The following is a 21,620-nucleotide window of genomic DNA, read 5'->3' as shown; positions in this document are numbered from 1 at the left end:
CTCTCTCTCTCTCTCTCTCTCTCTCTCTCTCTCTCTCACACACACACACACACACACACACACATACATACACACAGGTCTTGCAGACATCCCAAACTTTCAGGAACAATCTGAAGTTTGCCATATCATATGCAAAACTGCACCATTCAAAGTATCCAAAAGTCACTACCAGGTAGGGCAAGTAACAAATTGATTTTTTTTCTTTTTTGGCCATCAGCAGATCTAGACTGATCTTTGACAAAAATGTACATTAAACCTCTCATTGTCTTCTGAAGAGCTACCCTTGGACTCATCTCTCCTAGTGAATGTTCAAGGTTACAATCCCAGGTATGATAGACTCAAGACCAGACTTAATTAGTATAAAAAAATCTGTGAAAGTTTTGTCTCTAATTGACCAAAAAAAAGCCAGAGATGGAGCTGTGATTCAAGTGGATGAGTTTCAGACTTGAGCAAAAAAGCTAAGGGAGCGTGCTCAGGCACAAAAACAATCAAAACAAACAAACAAAGATCAATGAAGTACCCTGAAGATAATGAAGTGAATAAAGGATAGAACTCCTGATTCTGATGGCATCTCTAAATTGTCCAATTGGCCCGAGGCCTCTTCGTCTTCCTCTTCTTCAGTATGCTCTTCATCTTCCTCATCTTCCTTCTTCACCTTGCTCTTGAGATACTAAACCAATATTGCTTAAGATACATTTAGTTAGATCGCTTATATCTAGGAGTCAAAACTATCCTAACTGTAATGGAAAAAAATAATTCCTAACCCAATGCTAATTGCTAAGAATTCAGGATCTTACAGGCTTCTTGAAGCTGAAAGAGAAGGTGTCAGACTGTCTGGGACAGATCTGCACTGAGACAGGAAGACAGGTGACTAAACCTTCACAGTGACTTCCTGCCAATCCCAACCTGTTCTCCATCTCTCCCTCCTCCATACCCTGCCTGCAACTGACTCCAACAGCTCGCTCAGCAACTGCCATCCCTGAGGCAGGCATTCTGACACACAAGGTAGATACTTCACGGCCACCCGGAAGGAGTGAAGGAAGCCAAAATTCTAAAGCTCTCAAGAGCTGCCAACTGCTGACGACATCCCACATTTAGACTATAAAATCTGATTGATGGATCTGTAAGACTTTGGAGGAAAAAACTCCTCCAAAGCAATTTTTGTGTTTGTCAGTACTGGAGTTTGAAGTCAGGGCCTGGGCGCTGTCCCAGAATTTTGTTTGCTCAAGGCGAACACTCTATCCCTTGAGCCACAGCTCCACTTCGGGCTTTTTGGTTGTTAATTGGAGATAAGAGTCTCACAGACTTTCCTTCCCCGGGCTGGCTGCAATTTGCAATCCTCAGATCTCAGCCTCCTGAGTAACCAGGATTATAGACGTGAGCCATTGGCACCCAGCTTCAAAAGCAATTTTTTTCAAGAAATGAAGGCTAGTGGGAAATACAAGGAGAAGATAAGTTAGTACATAAATCATCTTGTTTAGAGTCAGAAATTTCATGTAGGACTCTCCAATCCTAGAAAACTGACAGGAACAAAATATAACAGCATCTGACTGAATAAAAAAAAAATTGCTACAACCCAAGTCCAATCATCAAAGACATTCGACGTGCCTTGACAACCATCTCGTGCTGTCAACTGGAAGCTTCTAGAAGAGCGGTGCCTGCATATCCTGTCCCCCTTCTTACCGTGGGCCAATAAATTTATATTTTTAAAAATAAAAAAATTGCTATGCTATATGTCTACAAGTCTATTCTTCAAGAAGGAATTTTGTCAGACTGTTCTACCTCCCTGTAACCTCAGCACACAGGAGGCTGAGGCTGAGGCAAGAGGATCTCAAGTTCTGGGCTGGGCCATGGCATGGGCACCTAACGGCCCAGTCACAGGAAGAACACTTGCGGGGTGTGGTGGCCTGGACCTGTCATCCCCCATGGTCCAGGTTAACCCCCATGGTCCAGGTACAAAACAAGACTCTACCTGAAAAATAAGTAGTGGAGCCAGAAGCTGGTGGCTCACACATGTAATCCTAGCTACTTCAGATCTCAAGAGGCTGAGCTCTAAGATCCTACTGCAAAGCCATCCCAGGCAGAAAACTCCATGAGACGCTTATCTCCAAATAACCTGTTAAGGTAGAAGACAGAAATGTGGCTTAAGTGACAAAGTACAAGATTTGAATGAAAAGGCCAAGCGAATGCATGAAGCTCTGAATTCAACCCAACAGGGATATTAAAAAAGTCACTAGTGCAGAAAGGAGCTGGAGACATGGCTCAAGAGGCAGAGCGCTTGCCTAGTAGGTATAATGTCCTTCCTTGACTCCAAAATCTAGTAACACCAAAGGAAGGAATTGTTTTTATATACATATAGGAAAATGTTACTTTTTAAATCCATCTACTGCATGAGAGAAAGAGATTAAAAAATATATACATACTCAATAAAAAAACTAAAAATGAAAGTCTGAACAAACAAGGATGCTTATGGTATACTACAATAAAGCTGACTTTTTAAATTAAGTTCATAATTAAAATTTGAATATGTAATGAAACTAAGCCAAGAGTAATATAAATATATGCTTATAGGCATCTCATGCATGTAAATCTTAGCTACTCAGGAGGCTGAGATCTACGAATCCTGCTTAAAGCCATGATCCTCATTCATCCAAACCATGCAGTGACCTTCTTACCTTCATCAAGGTCAACCCTCCATGTAGCACCAGCTACATGCAAGGTACAACACAGATTCCGTAGAGTTCTCTGTAGCTTCAATCAATTCTTTTTGCAACATGGGAAATAAGGGAATTTGGGAAAAGGGATAAATTCAACCTTGTAAGAGTATATAATCCAACTGGAAAGGGAAAGGAGTATGAAAAAGGGTACCTGTACACCTAAATAACATAAGACATATAATCGATAAGCAAAAAAAGATACAAGAAACACGATATCTCATTAAGTTGAATTTTTGGAAAAGCTTTGCTAGAGAAGTGGCACTAGAAATGAGACCCTAGGCTTGGAAGGAACTAAAGAGACCGGCATTTTTGAAGGGCAGCAAGAGCTTTCAAAGGCAGAAAGCACAGACAGCAGTAAGAATTCTGAAAATGGTGCATACTATCAAATCCATTGGAATGCAGCATATGCATAGGCAAATCAAAGTTTAAAAAAAAAACAGGCAAGATGGCAATACCTGACAGGAAGAGAAGCCAGGCTGAGGCTCCTGTCTTGGTTTGATAGACCATAGAAAATTAACAGAGGTCTGGATGGGCAGTGACATGGAAGCTATGCTTTCGAAAAATACATTCTAAGGGCATCATAGCACATACCTGCTACCCCAGCACTCGGGGGTCAGAGGCAGAAGGACAGTGAGTTCAAGCTCAGCTTGGGATTCACAGTAAGGACAACAACAACAACAAAACAACAATCACCCTATCCCATCTCAAAAAAAAAAAAAAAAAAAATCCTTGCCAGGTGCCTGTAATCCCAGCTACCCAGAAAGCTGAGGACAGCAGTTCAAAGCCATCCCAGGCAGGAAAGTCTGTGAGACTCTTATCTCCAATTAACCACCAAAAAGTCAGAAGTGGAACTGTGGCTCAAGTGGTAGGGCACTAACCTTGAGCCAAAAAAAAAAAAAAAAGAGTTCAAGGACAGCACTAGGCAGAAAACTTTGTGAGACTCCTCTCTCCAATTAATGAGCAAAAAGTTAGAAAAGGACGTAGAGCTCAAATGATAGAGTACCAGCCTTGAGCAGAAAGGGCTAAGCAAGAATGTGAAGGCCTAAGTTCAAGCCCCAATACTGGCACAAAAGAAAAAGAAGAAACAATTGACATTAGTTGCCTCTATAACAAAAAAACCGGATAGTTAAGTGGGATGGAAGAAGAGAGATTTTCAATCATAAACTCTTCCGTATGTTTTTAATTTTGAGCCACTGACTGTATTGCCTATTCAAAGTATAAATAAACAAAATAAAATGACTTCGGAAAAACTGTTAAAGGAAAATAATATTTCAAGCAGACAATTTGGGATAACTTGGACCTGAGAAACATAAGACACAGGATAAAAGCCACCTGGCAGAGTGCTATTACCCAGATGTGACCTCATGGGCCACAGAACTTGGAGAGCTGCCTGCTTAGAAGGGGCTCATTCCAGACAAGCAAAGCTGGGGGCTTGGAAAGGCATGTTCTATCAGGTTTCAGCCTGAACTGAATAGAATTTTCCCATAAAATAAATTATGCGATTTACTTAAAACAGATGATTCCCCAGAGCCCTGTGCCCAGAGCAGATACTGCTGGTTCTAACATGTAGTCACCTGACACACCGGTCCAGCTGTCTTCCACCTGGAGGACACACCTGCTAAGCCCTGGTGAAACAGCCAGGGGTCAGCTGCAGACCCATTCCTCAGGAAGACGAGCACCAACTCCAGAGCATCCAATACCTTCTGTAGCAACCACCCTCCAAGGAAGAAAGCAACCAAGAAGCTACACAGTAATATGTCATTGAAGAGAATCTTAGATCTGTACAACATCTTCAAGAGTTGTCCAGGGTAACCATTGATGACCAGCAACCTGTAATTCATCATGAGGAAATGAATCTGTGTCTATTAAGCTTCAAGAGAATTGAGCTAGTTCTCAAGACAACAGAAAGACAAGAAGATGCTCCTGGCTAGAAAAGCCAGATTGAAAGGTGGCGAGGGCATCCAGCTCCGTAACTGGAAGAGTACCGGGCAAGCGACCTGGCAACATCACCCTCTCCTGGAGCAGACTCCCAGCTGCCCTCAGATCCACCATCCTAGCTCTATCATTCAATGGCTGCTTGAGGGGATTCTTCAGTTGGCACACCTGTGTATGACATGTCTGAAAACTCTTACATGTATATATATATATATCAGAAACATAATTGAGATATGTGTGTGTGCACACACGCATGCACATGTGCACACGCCAGTACCAGAGCTTGAACTGAAGGTTTGAGCACTGTTCTTAAGCTTTTTCATTCAAAGCTGATAGTCTCACCACTTGAGCAACAGTTCCACTTCTGGATTTAAGAGTCTCGTGGACTTTCCTGGCCAGGTTGGCTTTGAACCATGATCTTCAGATCTCAGCCTCCTGAGTAACTAGTATTACAGGTGTGAGCCACTAGCATCTGGCTTGAGGTTTATATTTGAAAAGGGATAAAGAAATAATGAGAAAGCAGGACACTGAGAAAACAGTGTCCTCTATAGAACTTACAGGATAATGATCTCTGCTTCTGTAACAAAGACACACTCGGGACTGACAGCTGGCCAGGGGGCAAAGTCTTGTTAAGCTCCAGCTGAGGCGTCTCAGTGCAGCGACAAACAACAGAAGATGGCAGTGCCACCTCACCTCCCTGGCACAGAAGGCATAGTCATGTGTGGGTGACATATATTAAAAAAGCAGCAGTAGAGGATGGCAGAGAACACCTGGCTGTCAAACACCTGGATTCCAGCCCCGCTCTCCATGTGACTAGGCTAGTTGCTTTATTTCTGTGACTCAGTTTTCTCATCCATGAAATGTACAGAATACCACCCACCTTCAGAAAGTCAAAGACGAAAATGCTGAACACATGACCCGTGTGTAGAAAATGTGATGAACCAGCCAGGTGCCTGTAGCTCATGCCCGAAATACTAACTACTGGAAAAGCTAAGATCTGAGAATCAAGATTCGAAGCCATCCAAGTCAGGAAAGTCTGTGGCTCTTATCTTCAACTAACCAGGAAAAAGGTGGAAGTGAAGCTGTGGCTCCAGTAGTAGATCACTAACCTTGAGCTTTAAAGAACTAAGGAACAGTGCCCAGGCCCTGTGTTCAAGCCCCATTTCCAATATACACATAAGAAAACTGCTGGCCAAGAAAATGTCTCTCCCTTGACAACTTACATCATGCAGAACACTTGAATCTTCTCTATGCATTGAATCACATAGAGAGATTTGTTCAAGTTCTGACCACCAGCACCTTGGCCTGTGGCCTAATTTGGAAATAGGATCTTTGCACATGTGTTAGCGCTGAGATAAAAATCACACTAGAACAGGGCTGGGCCTTTAACCCAATCAGACTGCTATCCTGCAAAGAAAATGGAGCCAGGTCTATGGCTCATTGCTGTAATTCTAGTTACACAGGAGGTTGAGGTCAGGAGGATTGCAGTTCGGGGCCAATCCCAGTAAAAAGTTTGAAACACCCCTATTTCAACCAATAACCAGGAATTAATAGTACATGACTGTCATCCAGCTACCTCAGGAAGCATAAAATAGGACTGTGGTCCTGGCAGAAATCAAGACTCCATCTAAAAAATAACCAATGCAAAAAGGGTTGGAGGCCTTAGTGATAGAACTCAACAGAAGAGTGTCTGCCTAGGAAGGGTAAGGCCAAGTTCAGATTCCAGTACCACCAAAAGAAAAGAATAGGAGACACACAGACAGGCCGGGAGAATTCAGTCATGTGATCATGGAGGCAAAGATTCTAATGATGTATCTGCAAGCCACAGAAGTTCAATCGCTGCTGGGGGGGGGGGGGGGGGGCGGAGCGGAATGAAAAGACTAGCTACAAAGCCCTCCAAAAAAATAAAACCAATGGAGAGGCTGGGAAGATGGCTCAGTGGTGGACTGCTTGCCTTGCATGCATGAGGCCCTGGGTTCATTCCCTCAGCACCACATAAGCAGAAAAACCACAAGTAGTGCTGTGGCTCAAGTGGTACAGCACTGTGGCTCAAGAGGTAGAGCACTCACCTTGACTGAAGACCTGAGGGACAGAGCCTGGGCCCAGAGTTCAGGCCCCACAACTGACACACACACACACAAAAAGAACCAATGGAGGTTGTTGGTTCATTCTAGTAACACCTCAGTTTGTGTTTTTGTTTTGTTTTCAGGGTTTTCTAGGGCCAGTCCTGGGGCTTGGTCTCTGTCCGTGAGCTTTTGAACTCAAGGCTAGTGCTCTACCCCTTGAGCCACAGCTCCATTTCTGGCTTTTTTGGTGCTTAATTAGCGATTAAGAGTCTCACGGACTTTCCTGCCTGGGCTGGCTTTGAATGACCTCTGATTTCAGCCACCTGAGGAGCTAGATCACAGGCATGAGCCACCAGCGCCTACCTAGCACCTGGGTTCTGAACAGCCCAGCCTCAGAACCGTTTAAGTCTCCCAGTTGGTGGTATCTTATAATCTCAGCCTGAGAAAAGAAACAGATTTTCCCCAAATCCGACTCTATGAAGGAAAATTCTTGATTGGCCTTGGGAAACAGAGCATATCCATGAATAGAGGTAATAACATCCCAAGAAAGACTATCTTCAGCAAGAGCACTTAAAAAAGGAAAATCATTAGGGCCAGGAACGTGGCTTAGTGGGAGAGTATTTGCCTAGCACGCATGAAGCCCTGGGTTCAATTCCTCAGTACCACATACACAGAAAAAGCTAGAAGTGACATTGTGGCTCAAGTGGGTAGAGTGCTAGCCTTGAGCAAAAAAAGAAACTCAGAGACAATGCCTAGTCCCTGAGTTCAAGCCCCAGGACTGGCCAAAAAAAAAAAAAAAAAAAGAAGAGGAAGACCATGGGAAAATGTGGGTAATAGAGATGAGAAGTGACCTTCCATAGTCAGAAGATCAGATCCGAAGCAGAGCGTGGTTTGCTCGCACCAGTGTTTGCCTCCCACAGATCACACACATGACCCTCCCCTATGTGTAACACTACTCACAATCTATTATTGGTGGGAGTAGGGGAGAGAGACAGATGGGATTTTTTTTTTTTTTTAGTGAACATTGCTTTCTGGAAAACAGAGGTCAATCCACGTGGAAAGAGGCAAAGACAAAGACAGGATCCAAAGCAAAGAATAGCTGGAGTTGTGGCTCAGTTGTTGAACACCTGTCTAGACAACATAAAACCATAAAGTTCAAAGCAGCAATACCACCAAAAAAAAAAAGGGGGAGTGGGCACTAGTGACTCATCAATAATTGTAACTACTCAGGAAGCTGAGATCTGAGGATCATAGTTCGAAATCAGCCTGGGCAGAACAGTCCATGAAATCCTTATCTCCAATTAACCAACAAAGAACTAGAAGCAGAGGTGTGGTTCAAATGGGAGAGGACCAGACTTGAAAGAAAAAGCCAAGCAAGAGTTTGAAGCCCTGAGTTCAAGCCCCAGTAATGGGAGCTTGCCCAAACACACACACATACACACACACACACACACACACAGAGTCATTCTTCAACATGTCTGACTAGCTCCAAGGACAAAGGGATTGGGGCACTGAATCACCCAGAGTCCCCTAAACCAACACAAAGTAGAATGCTGGAATCCAAAACATTACTCAGGCAACTTTTTCTTTTCACCAATTAAAAAGAAAAAGAATCCATTCATTTGCATGTGTGGGTCCAACAGGTTGAATCCCCTGTTCCCAAGCAGCTGATCTAAGACTTGTGGGGGACACTGCCCCTCTATCTTCTTCCTTCTTCCTCTTCCCATTTCATCCCATTTTCTGGGTTCACCTAGCACTTACTCAAACTCAGAGGAAAGTTCTAGCATCAAAGAATTCAACTGCACAATTAATGACGCAATAGTCCCAGTTCTAATAAGGTTACTAAACCGGTCTGCCAGGGGACTGAGAAATGCCAAATAGAAGCTTTGAGACTACCATCTCTACTAAAAGGAGCCAATTTTAAGAAGGCCATCTTGCTGGGTGCCAGTACTACATGTCTATAATCCTAGCTACTCAGGAGGTTGAGATCTAAAGATTTCCATTCAAAGCCAGCCCCAGAAGGACTGCCCAGGAGACTCATCTCCAACTAACCACAAAAAAGATGGAGGCTAAGGGGCAGTACCTAGGCCCTGAGTTCAAATTCTAGTACCCACATATACATGTAACACACACACACACACCTGTGACCACTAACTAACCAACTCTCGGTCAGCAGAAAACATGAGGAAGGCAGACTCGGGGGAGGACTTTGGCTAGAGAAAAGAGAGGGTACTCTTCAGATAACGGGTGAGGAGAAAGGAAACTTCACTGCATTCAGGAAGTCACTTTAAGGTGCCGTGGCCCAGATCATCTAGCTTCAGTTTCCTGGTTCACCCCAGAGTGTGCTCTTTAATACATTTCATAGTTTCCCTTTCTCCTCAGTTCATAATTATTCAACGATTGCTGATCCAGGTGGTGGAACTCTCCAGCCTTGGCCTCCTGCCATCTCTCTGCTTAGGAGCCTCTCATCTCAGGGAAAGCAAGAGGAAGTTCAAAGCCCGGCAATCAGTCAAGCCAAGGATCCCTCGTGTTCAAGTCTCTTACTTGAGTTAGGATGATGAATTTGTCCTGAACTGGAGCCAATTCAAAATGGGGAGGGGAAATGAGAAGAAAAGGGTCTCTGAGAGGCACACAGAATATTTCATTGCTTGAGATCATCTGCGTTCTGTGCTGGTGTTCTAAACAAGAAAGCGAGGCATCAAGAATGGCCCCAACAAAATGACAAGGCTGAGAAGGTCGTTAGCACTGACAGTGTCAAAGCTGAGAAGAAAAAGTTTGTAAAACTGCAGCAATTGCTGTCACTAAACACAAAGTTTGACTTCCAAAGTCAGAGAAAGAATGCGAGAATGGCCCCAAGTCACAAATCCCAGTCCAGTCAGGCGTTAACTCTTGCTTGTCTTTTTCATTTAAGGCTGGTTGGTGCTCTACCACTTCAGCCACACCTCCACTTCCAGCCTTTTGCTGGCTACTTGGAGATAAGAGTCTGCAATGATGAGTGTCAGCCACCAGCCCCGTATCCAGTCAGCTTTTGTCCCCAGATGAGCACTTCTTACATTTCCTTCACCTCTCCTTCCCCGTCCCCTCACTCCTGTCTGATGTGAATACTCAGGTACGGCAGGCAGCCTGCTCACAACTCAGAGCCAAACCCACACTAGTTGAATCTTCAGAGACAAAATGGAAACAAAATAGGCCTTCCCGGGTGTGATCTCCTTGGAACACAACAGTCAGGTCTGGGATCAAATGCATTCAGGAGGAAAACAGATAAATTGTAATACTCAGCAATGGAAAGTGACCTGTATACATTTCCCACCCTCCCCCCAGAAAGATGATGCCCATTCCCAGGGTTCACACCAGAAGGATGGGTTGTTGTCCCACATCTACCCTGGTGAGATTGGTTAGTGTGAACACCAACGGGCAACTCCATGTGTTCCACCAAGAGTTTCTGCCCAGAGAAACCAAGATCCATTGTGCTAGAAGCAAATGTGGCTCCTGGCGGGAGTCCCAACTGTCCCTGAGTATGAGGCATTCCTGTGCTAGCTGAAACTCATACACGGTAGTAATATAATATGTGGCAGATGACATGTAACCATTATGGTGATTCTTGTTTCCACAGTGCCTCTGGCTCCTGCTCAAATACTTCTTTCCATAATGCCCTGGGTGTCACTTAACCAATGAAAAGAGCCAGGACTGTGCATACACTGACCATCAAGCAATCAACACAAATTCCAGTAGAAGAATATGGGAGGAACCCCATACTATAATAACGGCCCTCCAGAGGACTCTATTTTTCTCCTCTTTGGATGGATGAAAAGTCTCACTACTTTCTTTCAAAACTATCCTTCCACTTTCAAATAAACTTAACTGTTTACTTTAAATACTTTCCTCCCTTCTGTTTAAGGGTGAGAAAATAATGAATTGGTTTCCCTAGAAGGCATCACCTCCTTTACCCCAGGTTTCTTAAAGGCTGTCTTAGGTCAGGGGCAGTATAGAATAACAATAAGCCCAGAGGAGATGACAGGAGATGCTCTGGATGCAACAGCAGACCACTACTTGGCCCAAGACACCACAGAGCTGACGTTTTGTCAACTATCAAACACCCCTTCCAGAAGGAGGTAAACGGGCCAGGCACTGGTAGCTCATGGCTATAATCCTACCACTCAGGAAGCCGGGAGATCTGAGAAACACGATTCAAAACCAGTCCTGGCAAGAAAGTCTGTGAGAATCTTATCTCCAATTAACCACCAGGAAACAAGAAGTGGTACTGTGGCTCAAAGTGGTAGAACACCATGACCGACCCCCAAAAAAATCCTACAAAATGAGGAAGAATAAGGGAGAGATGGGAAGGGGAAGGATGAGTGAGAATGTTGAAAGGGATGACGCTGATCAAGATGCATTGTATTCATAAACTGCTTTGTTAAGTGGTAACTGTCTTGTACAACTACTTTTAAGATGTCCCTTTCAACTTCAAAATTCTACAATTGATTCAACGGGCTAAATAGTCTAGGTATTCCAATACCCAGAGGAGTCAGGACCAGCCCAGCGCATCCACTTCCCCAGAGCAGATCTCTAACCCTTTATGTGTCATCACTCACAAATGAGGAAAGATGAATTATATCCTCTCTCTCTCTGCCCAATCCTACAGAGAGCAGGAGTCTAGATCTTCTAAAAGAAGCCTGACAACTCTCCAAGAGAGGTCTGGGAGAGCTAGTGGCTGGCATGTTGGTTGTCCTGACTTGCTAGAGGAATTACAGGTCCCTACTTGTCTACAAATGGGTGACAGGGCAACTAATGAATATCACAGCAAACACTGGCCTATGAGAGTTTGTAGGCAAAGGAGATCTGATTGAAGGGCAGAGGTGGAACAGTGGCATGTTCACTGAGGAGGAAGGAATGCAATCCTAGGGAGTCGTTCATTCTCTTATAAGTCTGTTTTGGTTTGATTTGAGTTTGGTTTCTAGAGACATTCTCACTCTGTAGCCCAATTCTTGATCCTCCTGTCTCTGTACTTCAAATGCTGACACTACAGTTAGGAGACACCATGCCCACCTCCCCCTCATACTTCTTCCAAAGAATGGTTCAGAAGGGAGCAAATTCTCTATGTGGCCACTTGAGAAGCTGCTCTTAGAGCAATGCTTATTCCTCCCAGTTCAAAAAATATACTATGAGGAAACAAAAGCTGTGACTGAAGGTCCTCCTCCATTTTTGAAAAAATGGCGATATGAAAGCTTCCACAGCTACATAACTTCCTACTTTTCAGTCACCTTGAATAGTGGATGAATCTAAGTAGGCCTCTCATGGGAAGCTCCCAGAATGCCCAGGAGCAAATGAGTTCTACAGTGTAGAGGAAGATGCAAAAACCCAACTTGGTTTTTTGGAGGTTTTTTTGTTGGTCATGGTGCTTGAACTCTGGGCCTGGGCACTGTTCCTCAGCAATTCAGCTCAAGGCTATCACTCTACCACTTAAGCCACAGAGCCACTTCCGATTTTCTGGTGGTTTATTGGAGATAAGAGTCTCACGGAAGTCAGGCACTGGTGGCTCATGCCTGTAATCCAAGCTACTCAGGAGGCTGAGATCTGAGGATTGCAGTTCAAAGCCAACCCGGGCAGGAAAATCTGTGAGACTCTCATCTCCAGTAAACCACTAGAAAATCGGAAATGGCTCTGTGCTCAAGTGGTAGAGCACTTGCCTTGAGCTGAAGAGCATGGGGATAGCGCCCAGCCCAGAGTTCAAGCCCCACAACTGACCCCCCCCCTCCCCAGAAAAAGTCTCAGGGATATTCCTGCCTGGCTGGCTTTGAACTGCTGTCCTCAGATCTCAGCCTTCTGAGTAGCTAGAATTACAGGCGTGAGTCACCAGCACCCAGCCCAACTCGGTTTTTACCATTCTGTTCCCGAGTCATTCCATTCTTTTTCCAATGTTAAAGCAGTCCTCGTTGGCCTTCATGTTTAGCAAAATCTCATAATTGCTAATAACTCCTCTTCCAGAAAAAAAAATCCTTTCTGAGGAATTTGGCCCTGTTTCTCAGAAGCTAAGAACTTGAGTGTCGTGATCTTCCTGGCACAACAGCTACTCCTCCAAGATACAGAAGGCAACAGGATGAGCCTTTATCTCGAGATGAGCAAGCACCTGCTACAAAATTGCTGCTAATCTCCAACAGAAATGCTGAACACAAGCCTATGATCCTTGTCATGAGAGAGGTTCCAACACAGAAGGAATGAAGACTCCAGAAGCTCAGAGCTACATTCACGGTGCAGAGCCACAAGCAAACCAGCCCTTGTTATAACCCTGACTTATAACAGGGTATATCCCCGAGGCCAGCCCCTAAGCCACTCCATTTTTTTGTTTCTTGGACAGGGTCTCTACAGATAGTGGCTGACCTGCCACTGCTGCTGCAGTGCTGGTATTCTCTACCCTACCTGGCTACTCTCTTTACTTACTCCTATCTTTCATTTAAATTAATGATAAAATACACATAGCATCAAGTAGACTAACATAATCCTTCTTCAGGGGGATAGAGTACATTCACACAACATGTGCAAACACTGGCACTAGGGTGCAAACATCTCCTCCATCATCTTTAAAACTCTGTTCATCTTGCAACACTCATATCTGAGCCCATTCAATAGTAACTCCCATGCTGAGCACGTGAACTATACGCTTCATGGGAATACAATCAGACAATAGTCCTCTTTTTGTCCCTGGCTTGTTGTAGTATATATAAGAATCTCCTTCTTTTTCTAAAACTGAATATTTGATTGTATGGGTATAACACTTTTTTGTTTTTTGGCCAGTCCTGGGGCTTGAACTCAGAGCCTGGGCATTGTCCCTGAGCTTCTTTTGCTCAGGGCTAAGTGCTCTATTACTTGAGCTTTACTTCTGGTTTTCTTGGTATTTACTGGAGATAAAAGTTTCACAGACTTTCCAGCCTGGGTTAGCTTTGAACTGAGATCCACAGATCTCAGCCTCCTGAGCAGCTAAGATAATAGGGGTGAGCCAGAAATGTGGCATCCAGCCACGTTTTTTTTTTGGGGGGGGGGGTCCAGTCATGGGCCTGAACTCTGGGCCTGGGCGCTGTCCCTCAGCTCTTCAGCTCAAGGCTAGCGCTCTACCCCTTGAGCCAGAGCACCACTTCCGGCTTTTTTCTTTTTGCTTATATGGTGCTGAGGAATCGAACCCAGGGCCTCATGCATGCAAGGCAAGCACTCTACCACTGAGCTACCTTCCTGGCCCCCAACCATGTTTTCTTCTTCTCCATATGGCTACTGTGAATAACAGTTGGGAAAATACCTCTGGGACGCCCCTGTTTTTACTTCTTTCAGAAGTGGAATTGCTAGATCAAATGGTAAATTTTAACGTTTTAAGGTACATGTATCTTTTTTTAAAAAAACATCTAGAATGCAGCTGAGTGGTAAAGTGCTTGCCTAGCAGAAGCTCTGGGTTCAATATAGTATCACAAAAACAAGAAAACAAAAAAAATTACATCCTATTTCTAAGTGAAGTTAATTTTAAAAGTCAGTTTTTGTTTTATTCAATTAATAGTTATTAAACACCAACTCTCAGGCCAAGAGCCAAAGCTATAACCAATCATGGGCTAAAGTCATCGCATCAACTTCTTAGGGTTTATACTGTTATGGACAGACTGAAAGAAATCAGACCATGAGCAGACATCTAACTAGAAAGACAGGAATAAAGTTAACATAGACACAGTAACTAACACCAATACCGTATGGGGAGACACTGTAGAGTGGTGTTCAGGAGTGGTGCTGCGGTATGGGCTGAACTCTGAGCCTCAGGACGGTATGTTTAGGTCCTAACAATGGAACCCAAGAATATGACCTTATTTAGTAAATAGTCTTGGCAGAGGTGATCAAGTTAGCATGAGGTCATATTGCATTAGGATGGTCCCCAATCCAATGACCAATGACCTTATACAAAGAGGGAAATTTGGACAGAGACAGACCTAAGAAAAAGGACAGAGGTCAGAATGCTAAAACTGGGAGGATTATGATTCAAGGCCAGCAAGTCAAAAAGTTCATGAAACCCATCTCAAATAATAAAAAGACTGGACATGGTGTCACATCCTGTAACCTTTGGAATTGTGAGCAGAAGAATCCAGACCAGTCTCAGCAAAAAAGTCCTTATTTTAAAAATAATGAGTAGGTCTGGGGTCAGAGCTCAAGTGGCAAACACAAAGCCCTGAGTTCAAACCACAAGACTGCCAATAAAAAATAGAAATAAAGGACAGCTAGGCACCAGTGGCTCATGGCTGTAATCTGAGTTACTCAGGAGACTAAGATCTGAGAATCAATGTTCAAAGTTAGCTTGGGCAAAAAAGATATTGTTTTTTTCTGGCCATGGGGTTTGAATTCAGGGTGTGAGTATTGCCCCTGAGCTCTTTTACTCTAGTAGAGTAAAAGAGTAAAAGCTCTAGTAGAGCTAGTGCTCTACCACTTTGAGCTACAATGCCATTCGCAGTTTTCTGGTGGTTAATTGGAGATAAAGAATTTCACAGACTTTCCTGCCTGGGCTGTCTTTGAAACACAATCCTCAGATCTCAGCCTCTTGAGTAGCTAGGATTACAGACGTGAGCTACCAACACCTGGCCAAAAGACTCTTACCTTCAGTTAACCATTAAAAAGGCAGAAGCAGAGACATGGCTCCATTGGAAGAGCATCAGCCTTGATCAAAAACCAAGTGAGAGCAAGGGCCTGAGTTCAAGACTCAGTACTGCACTAAAAAGAAGACACACAAAGATGAGCAGAGAGCTACAAGCTAAGAAAACTACCTGGGCTCTTTCCTTCAGCCTTGAGAGGGCACACAGCCTAGCTCTAGCCGCCTGAACAGTAAGAACCAATTCCTGTTAGTTTTAGTCACCCACCCTATAATATTATAGCCTATAGCCCTAGGGACCTGCCCAGAGTGGAACATGAAAAAAAAAAGTCCTAAATTGGGGTTCTCTGCTATCTTAGAGTGGAGCAGATGAGGTGGGGAAGGGAGGGAGGGAGGAGAAAGGAGAGAGAGATTACAAATGAGACTTTTATCTGAAAGCTTCTAACCATCTAGCCATTGAGATCCTGACCTATTGACCTGAGTCTACAGAAGAATAAAGTCCCCTGGCTCCACCCATGATCCCAACATCCGGGTCTCCAGAGAATTTCCCTAGAGAATCTTGTTCAAACTAACCCACCAGCAGCAGCGCTCAATGGTCCCTAAGGGAGGACAACAAGGACACTGTGGGCATTTGGCAGCATGAACTACAGGTAACTCAGCCTTACCTACCCTTGCATGATGGGGAACATGTGCTTAGGGAGAGAGAAGGGAATATGGAAGTCATGGAGCAAGCGCACTGATACTCCCTGGGCTGGGTGTTCATTCAGGTCCATCTGGAGTACACTCTGTGGTGAGGATGATCTAAGATTGAGAACAGCTCTGGTCTGGTCAGAACTTCCACTGTATTCTGTCTGCTGAATTGCCCACTTAGGAAGCAGCCATTACAGCTGAGCGTCTCACCCACGCCCCCCTCAGAGGGCCCTGGCACAGAGGAGCAGACCCAGTTCACCCTGAATCCTGTAAAACCTCTGGGGCCCAACGAGGGCCACGTGAGCACCAAGTCACCTGCCTGGCTCCTGCACCAGCTCCCACCAACTCCACAGGCACCCAAGTGTTCCAGCGCCCATCACCGCCTCCCCCGCCGCTGTCAACACAAACACCCACACCCAGGCAGGAAGCAAAAATAACCAAGCGTTTCAAAGCAAGCCTCCTGCCTCATCCCCTTCCCCAGGCTGCCCGGCCTACCCGCGCTGAGCCAGAGACGGGGAGGGAAGAGGAACTGGTTGATCTTGGTGCCCAGGCTGCAGTGTCACACAGCCATGATCTTTGCAAGGGAGACAGTCAGAGGTTCTTCCCAGAAGCCACCCCTGCAGGTCTCTACCTCCTGCCACCCACAATGACAGTTTCTTGTACCAGCAAATTTCCATACTCCTGCAGAACATCAGGGGTGAGTCAGCTGACTGTTGCCTTGACACCCTATTCCCAGGACTAGGACGTGTACGTGTGTGTGTGTGTGTGTGTGTGTGTGTGTGTGTGTGTGTGTGTACACACTAGGACTTGAACTCAGGGCTTGGGCACTGTTTCCTAGCTTTTTCCCTCAAGTCTGGTACCCTACTATTTGAGCCACAGCTCCACTTTAGCTTTTAGATGGTTAGCTGGAGATAAGCATCTTACAGAATTTTGCCCAGGTTGGCTTTGAACCCTGATCTTCACATCTCAGCTCCATGAGTAGCTAGGATCATTATTTATTCCAAATAGGTCTGCAGGAAAGAGGTAGAAAGTGACCCATTCGTGGACACTTCCCCGCCCCTCCACACCAGCATCTTCATGAAACCCAGTCATCAAAGGATACATACCATAGCAGGTGATACACCACACTGGGGCCATGGGGTCAAGTGGGTGCCAGCAGAAGACTGTGGTTAGAGTCCTAATTAGGACTGTGGTTACAGTTGTGATCCAAGGAACAGACCCAGACTACACAAGTTACCCCAATACAATGCAAGTTATCCCCAATACAATGTAAATCCAAGAGAAAAGGAGAGGGGGAAAAAACTATTTACAAGAGGAAAAAAACAGAATATAAAAGCAAATTATCCAACCAAACAGGTTTAACCAGACAAATTACATATTCTAGGTTTGTAGGTTCTAAAGGTTAAGTGGCCAACTCCTCAGGCCAGGAATGCAAGCAGTAGAAAGACCTCCCATCAATGTGATCTGAAATGTCCTCCAGGATTGACAGCAGCTGAGCTGGGGCCTGGGGGCTGGGGCCTGGGGGGCTGGGGCTGGTACCTGGTAGGTACCACTGGCAGCCTTCTCTGCAGAAAGCCTCCCTCCCGCAGACAGAATGGAACCAGGACAAAGCCCACTCTGTTGCTGGGGAAAGCTTGGTTTGGCTTGGGGGAGATGGAAAGCAAGCTAAAGCCCGTTTAGCTCCTTGCTTCCAGTCATTATTTCTGTCACACGTGTCCACAGTGGGCTCTAGCCACACTCAGGTTTGGGTTCAAAAGCAGGCAGACTATGACAAAGGACATCTTCACAGAAATGACTACACTTCCACAGAAACTGAAGACCTACAGCCTTGGCCCAAAAATCCTTCTGAAACTCCCCATCTCCACAGGCTTCACTACCCAGCCACAGAAAAGCTGTTCAAACCACCACCCATCACCCTCAACACACACCTCCTGCCTGAGCCAGAAAAATCCCATCCTCATCTAACTGTGCCTCCATCGGTGGCTCACACCTGTAACCTTGGCTACTCACGAGGTTAAGACACAAGGATAGAGGTGCAAGGCCAGTACTGGCAGGAAAGTCTGTGAGACTCTTACCTCCAATTAACCACCAAAAAACTGGAAGTGGAGCTGTGGCTCAAGTGGCAGAGTGCCAGACTTCAATGAAAAAACTAAGAGACAACACCCAGGCCCTGAGTTCAAGCTGAGAAAGAGGGGGTGGGAGGAAGGAAGGAAGGGAGGGAGGAAGAGAAGAAGGAAGGAAGGAAGGAAGGAAGAGAGGGAGGGAGGGACGGACGGACAGACGGGGGGGGGGAGAAAAAGGGAAGGAAGAAAAGGAAAGGGGGAGAGAGGAAAGGGAGGAAAAGAAGGAGGAAGGAAGGAAGGAAGTGAGGATGGGAAGGGAGGAGGGAAGGAAAAAGGATCCAAAATCATCACACGTCACTTCAGAACTCCTGAAGTCCCAGCAATTCTGCTTGAGCAAAAGTGATGACTAGATCAGCAACAGCTCCTCCCTCCAGCTCAGGCCTCCAGGCCCTCCCAATTCCTCTTTCAGAAGAGAGTCCCACCCTAGGTTTTCACTAACTAGCTGCAAGAGGTGGAAGTGCATTGCTAAGTGCCCCCCTCCAAAAGAAAAGAACACAGATGTGGGGGTGACAAGCGCTTGCATTTCTTTTGCACTGTCTCCTGGTACCCCCTTTTTGTCTCATAAAACTTTTCATGACCGGAAACACCCTAAATTAGATGGAGGGTCTCTTCATTTTTCTCCAGGGCTTGCTCTGTTTCCTTCCACCAATTTCTCCGGGGTATTCGGGCCAGAGGTGAGCACTATGAACCTCAGATTATTGACAGACTGTTACAACTGAAATGGTTGTAAACAATACCAGTCCTGGCCCACTTAGGTTAGGAGCTCTGTTGTACCCATCCTTCAGAGCTCCACACAAGCGAGGCACCCTACACACACACTTGCACAACTGAGTTAATAAAAACCCTCCAGAACTGGAAAGGACTGTGAAATCAGCAACTTTAGAGCCACCAAACCTCCACCACCACGCCCAGGCTTGCAAAGGAGCAACACCTGCGAACTCATGAATGAGACTAGACATGGTCAGAACTTCCACAAAGCAAGTCATTGAACAGAAATCAACTGTAAGCGGCTGGGAAGGTGGCTCAGTGGTAGAGTGCTTGCCTTGCATGCATGAGGCCCTGGGTTCAATTCCTCAGTACCATATAAGCAGAAAAAGCCGAAAGTGGTGCTATGGCTCAAGTGGTAGAGCGCTAGCCTTAGGCTGAAGAGTTCAGGGACAATGCACAGGCCCAGACCCCACAACCAAAAAAAGGAAAAAAAGAAATGAAATGAAATGAACTTGTAAACCAAGCATCTGGCTTCTAAAATCCTAATTACTCAGTAAACAGACCCGGAAGAACACAGTTCAAAATCAGACTCAGTAGAAAAGGCTGCCAGACTCCATCTATAATTAACTGGCAAAATGATGGACTATAGGCATGATTCAGTGGTAGAGCGCCAGCCATGAGTAAACAACTAAAACAAAAGTGCTATGCCCTGAGATTAAGCACAAGCACCTAACTAACTAGCTCAATTAAATAAATAGCTAGATAAACAAATAAATAAATGTATGTTTCTGGCTCACGGCTAATATCCAAGGTAAGAATCCAAAACACTGAGATGTTAAAAATAATGCTGCCAGGCGCAGGTGACTGATGCCTGTAATCCTAGCCACTGAGATCTGAGGACTGTGGTTCAAAGCCAGCCTGGGCAGGAAAGTCCATGAGACTCTTATCTCCAACAAACCACCAGAGAACAGAAGTGGCACTGTTGCTCAAGTGGTAGAGCGCTCGCCTTGGGCTGAAGAGCTACAAACCCATGACCAGAAAAAAAAAAAAAAATACTGCTGTTTTGTTTTCAGAATGGATCTCCTAAGTATGTTTTCATGGTGACAGTGGAGTTGAGCCTTAGAACTCTCAGTGAAGGAAGTTCCCTAACATCTGACACAACATACCCTCATCTCATTAGAACCACTGCTTCTGAGTTTCATTCAGCAGAGCCCAACATGCTCTCAACGCCAGCACTGGCAGAGCGTCCATGAAAGATGAAGACTAGTTGGACAAAAGGACATAAGTAAAACTGAGGCAGGAAGACTTGGCTTACATGTGCAGCACCTACCTAGAAGCCTAAGTTCACATCCCAGCATAAGAAGAGAGCTGGGTGCTGGTGGCTAACACTTATAATCCTAGCTATTCAGGAGACTGAGCCCTGAGAATTGCTGTGTAAAGCCAACTCAGGCTTCAAACAGCAACAGACAAGACTCTTACCTCCCAGTAACCAGCAGAAAGCCAGAAGTGGAGCTGTGACTCAAGTGGTAGAGTGCCATCCTTAAGGGGAGAAAGCCAAGCGAGAACATGAGGCCCTAAGTTCAAGCTACAGAACACACACGTACGTACACACACACACACACACACACACACACACACACACACACACACACGGAGAAATAGAAGACAACTGAATATGAGTCAAGTAGCATTGCAAAGAGTTTTTAGAAATACAAGTTAATATGTACTGAGCTATTCTCTTGATTAAGCACTGTACCTCACAACGCAAGGCCATAATTCCCTCTCCAGACAGCCTCTGTTCACTGTTAGCCTGCCAAAAGAACTTTAAAATAGTCCCATGACAAACAAATCCTAGGGGGTAATTCTATTACAGCTGTCTTCTATAACCATGAGTGTTGCATTTGTAGATTCAATAAACCACAGATAGAAAGTATACAGACAAAACAATACTGAATTTATATAGATTTTTTTTCATTTCATTATCCCAAACAATACAGTACAATAACTATTTGCATAGTATTTCCATTGTGTTAGGTATTAAGTCACCTAGAGATAGTTTACAGCATACTGGAATATAGGCAAAAACTGTATGAAAAGACTGCACGATTTTATACAAAGGTCTTGGGAATCTGCAGAGTCTTGGAATAAGTCTCCAATGGTTATCAAGGAATAACTATAAGACCACCAAACAAAATGTCCCCTCAAATTATCCCCAGGTCCAAAAATAAAATTTCAATACAATAAAATAAAAAATATTGCTAGGTCCTAATGAGCAAGTGAGACAGGTACTTCACACAAATATAAGAGAAGAAAGTATGCATAGAAAATATTGTGCCGAGCCAGGAGCTGGTGGTTCTCACCCATAATCCTGGCTACTCAGAAGGCTGAGATCTAAGGATCACAGTTCACAGCTAGCCTGGTCAGGAAAAGTCCATGAGACCCTATCTCCAGTAAGCCACTCAGAAAGTGGAAGTGGCACTGTGGCTCAAGTGGTAGAGTGCTAGCCTTGAGCTGAAGAGCTGAGGGACAGCACCCAGGCCCAGAGTTCAAGCCATACAACTGACAAAAAAAAAAGTGTCCAAAAAGCTGGGGAGGTGGCTCAGTGGTAGAGTGCTTGCTTTGCATGCATGAGGCCCTGGGTTCGATTCCTCAGCACCACATAAGCAAAATGAAAAAAGCTGGAAGTGGCACTGTGGCTCAAGTGGTAGAGCGCTAGCCTTGAGCTGAAGAGCTGAGGGACAGCGCCCAGGCCCAGAGTTCAGGCCCCACG

General features: G+C 45.0%; 1 protein-coding gene across 1 annotated transcript in view; it reads right to left on the bottom strand.

The window, feature by feature from the left end:
* Tiam1 (T-cell lymphoma invasion and metastasis 1) overlaps positions 1-21,620 on the bottom strand; it is a 350,718-nt gene that overhangs the window by 298,905 nt on the left and 30,193 nt on the right. The window lies entirely within an intron of this gene.

The sequence above is a fragment of the Dipodomys ordii genome, unplaced genomic scaffold (genome assembly GCF_000151885.1).
Source record: "Dipodomys ordii isolate 6190 unplaced genomic scaffold, Dord_2.0 Scaffold104, whole genome shotgun sequence".
NCBI classification, from domain to species: domain Eukaryota; kingdom Metazoa; phylum Chordata; class Mammalia; order Rodentia; family Heteromyidae; genus Dipodomys; species Dipodomys ordii.
This window is presented reverse-complemented; position numbering and strand designations above follow the sequence as displayed.